Genomic DNA, 3,865 nt, shown 5'->3' on the forward strand with positions numbered 1-3,865 from the left:
ATATATTTGTATCAGCATACACATCTGTAGAAACCACCACACCCTCTGTCCATTCACCTCTCAGATTAGTGAGTACAGGGGTCCCATGCTACATGGGGTGCTTGTACCCCAGGTGACAATAAAGAACATTAAGGAACAGTTTGCGGTCAGCTAGGCAAGCAAGTGAATTACTGTAGCTTCATTTTGGTCATATAATTCATTTGAATCAGCAATTTTCCAATGTAGTTAGCATATTAGATTATTTTGCAGCTTGCTGGTGCAATATTGCACAACAGTACCCCCTGTTGGTAAATCATTAATAACACCATAATAATGTTATAGTATGAAAATAGAAACCCAACAAGCACAAAATCAATCTGTCCATTCTTGTTACCTTCTTGGGGATGTCAATAAAAACCCAGAATTTGCTCAAACACTTGGGAAAAATGGATCAAATAGGATTTGCTCAGTAAATCAACTAAATTATTTAGACATTTGACTTGTGTAAGTTTTTTTGGCAGACATTTTTCTATGAACCTGTATATGATTCTGAAAAGATACCAGTGAATAGAATGAGAAAGATTCTTTTAGGTTTTCTGAAACAATGTTTCAGCTGTCTTCAATGAGTGTATGGAATATTAATCTCTAATGTATATAAGTGAAAGTCTGACAAAATGCCAATGTACTACACTTTGTGAAAATGAACTTCCTGTGCTTATTATGTATTGTCAGTAATATAGGCTACAGATATGGAGACACAAACCATACATTCATAATTTTGTTTTTCTAGACTAATTCATTTATTGCTTCCACAAACACAATGATCATGATTCACATGGTAATTTAATGAACAATGATCTTGCACAATGTTCAGGACAGAGGAAGCAGCACTGTGCTCTTTGGTCTTTGGTCACATGATATATATTTTACATAATGTAATGTAATATATTTGATTTTGCATGAAATAGTTCAGATAGGAAAGATGGTACAGTTCCTTTGTTTATAACGATTACTGGCTGTTTTTATTTTTTATTTTTTCTGGGAGAACTGTCAAATGCAATTGTGTCCAGGACACTAAACATTTTGCTCATTTGGACAGTATAGTTATGTTTTTGGTACCTTATCATAACTGTATGATACTTGATGAACAAAGTTGTCTATGTCAGTAGTCCACTGAAGCCCTTTTCAAAATATGTTGTTTATATATTTGCAATAATGTTAGTGTTCAGTGATTGAAGATGCCTTTAGCTGTTTCACTTTATACAGGAATGTGTATTTAAATCCACTTTTCAGTGGTCACTTGGGTTCACGGCTATATTGAATCAGACTTTTTTCCTCAAATGAGATTTGCAGTGGATCAGTTTCACTTGGTTGCATAATATTAGTCTCGCTACATTAGTTATTGCCAAGTGTAAGCAGATCACCCCTGTCTGTCATCCAGGCCACAGGCCCCTTCACTGGCTGCAGTGTTATGCGTTCATATTAGCTTTTCATCTGTCCGTCCTTTCTTCTGATCCTCCTTTCATTGAATTCTTTTCTGACAGACCTGTGAGTGAGACATGGAAATATGGAATGCTGGAAAGCAGTTGACAAGTAGGACTGGAGATCACACGACAGGAAACTTCAGTACAAGACCGCTATTACAAACACAGCTGGTATAGCTCTAATGCGTAGATTTCATTTTGTTGGACATTATTTAATTGTATGAAAATAGTGAAGGGGTCATTTGTTTTATATTTCATAAGGCAAGGCTAGTAAAGGCTCCTGCGTGGCTCAGTTGATAGAAGGTTTTCAGGTGGAGCTACTACAGGTTACCAGTTGTTTCCAGCAAGAGATACACCTTGCATCAAGCTCTCCTGTAGTACTGTGTGGCCTGTAGTGTGGAATTTGCACACAGCAGAAGTGCACATGTTCAGCTGCATGGGCTTCTTGCATGGGCGATTTGCTCAACACAGTTGGAGGTTACAAGTAGTGGGAGAAAGGGGAATAAAGGGATTTGCAATACTATCTCAAAAACTCTCTCCATTCATTGTCATTAACAAAAATGTATGTGCAATGAAACAATTTGCTTTGTAGTAAAATTCTCCAACTGCAGGGGTGGTTCAGGAAATATTTTGTTTTTGAAGTTACTACCCCCTCTACTGTTACAATTTGGTCATCGCATCTATTTGCATCAGAAAAAAAAAAAATTCTTCCAGTGCAGCTACCTTACAAATCAGAGCTTAAGGAAAAGCTATGACGTCATATACAACGTCTTCACTCACTAAATTATTATTTTAGGCTCAGATAATAGTCATAATGTAGCTTATAGGTAAGAATAATATATATAGATAAAAATAATATATATATATATATAAGTAAACAGTACAAAACTGAATCTTGAATCAGATGCAGTTGGTAGTCAAAGGTATCTAGGTAGGCATCATAATGTAATTTAATACTTGTACATTAAATTCTGAATATATTAATAATTGTACCACAAGTTGAACTGTCCCTTTCTCCAGCTTTAAATAAAATGATTTGACATAAATCATTGGCTACACTTCCCGTAGGCAGAGAATATATATTTTAACTGACAGCCGTGTCATATGGTTTGTGTGCTTTGATTTACATACACTGCCAGAATCTTTTGGATTAAACAGAATTAAGGCTTTTTATTGATAATAGCAGATGTTCTGTCTTTTTTGTGTGTGTGTTTTTGCAAGGACTGCCCCACTAAACAGACCCTGTCTCAGTCCTCTCCTTTCCCAAACCACTGCCAGTGTTGCTGGTGTGGGGAGTACTGAGCCATCCTTGAACTGTGATGGAGGGCTTCTGTCAACAGGACGTCCACATCAATCAGGACGAGACATAAAGTATGTCTCCACTTCTGATGTGGCAATCCGGTGCTTCCCTCTTGCTAAAATTTGTTCACCGATGTCGTAAATTGTTGTTTCCCAAATGCTCATTATGAAAGTGTAATACCAGTAACCAGTAAACAACTGCAAGCTCAGTTATCTTTAACTTTGATGCAGCTGATTAAATAAATGTACTCATGAAGGTAAAGACCTGGCTCAGCTGTATTGAGTTGACTCAGGTTAATGTCTGGCAACCTTTTGGGATGACTCTCAGACTTTGCACATGTATCCTCTTGCAGGGTAGAGAGGTTCTCATCAGATGTGTGTTTTACGGATGTTCACTCAGACATTATATACGGAAAGGAGTATTAAATTGTTTGTTCTTGCTAATCTCTTAGATTAGATCTTGTCTAATCACACAAGATAAAGCCACTCACTGCAGACAAAGAAAAGCTCACACAGGCACGCACGCATCTCTGTACACACGCTCACGCACAAACACAAACACAAACACACACACACACAAAGGTTTTACCATACCGGAACACTGCTGCAGAACATTCATGTTGCGTCACCATGGTGACAGTGGTGATGTAATGAAGTCTGTGCGGACTCTGCCCTGCCTCGTGCCACAGCAACCGGGCTTCTCCATTGTACGCCCACCCCCGAGTAACATCACCAGCCCGCTCAGCTGCTCCAGCATCAGCTGGCAGCTAGACAGACTTCAACCACAGATCAGAGAATCCACTCACCCACAGCAGACGAGGGAAGAGACCTTAATAAAAGTGCCATGTCACACAGACGACACGTGGGATTAAATGAAAGGATATTAAAAAGTGGTGCGAGGTAAATAAAACGTGATGAAAGGGGGCGACGTATCGCAGAGACAAGGGAAAGATCCCCAGAGGTTCCTGCGAAACAACAACATGCTTTTAATTGCGGCAATTATGTTAGCAGTGTTTTTAACGCAGTCGTCGCTGACGGAGCTGGGCCTTCTGTCGAGCCGCTCAGTCGAAGGGAGAGAAGAAAACAACGACGCCAGTGGAAAA

Source organism: Anguilla rostrata, chromosome 6, assembly GCF_018555375.3.
Source record: "Anguilla rostrata isolate EN2019 chromosome 6, ASM1855537v3, whole genome shotgun sequence".
Classification (NCBI taxonomy): domain Eukaryota; kingdom Metazoa; phylum Chordata; class Actinopteri; order Anguilliformes; family Anguillidae; genus Anguilla; species Anguilla rostrata.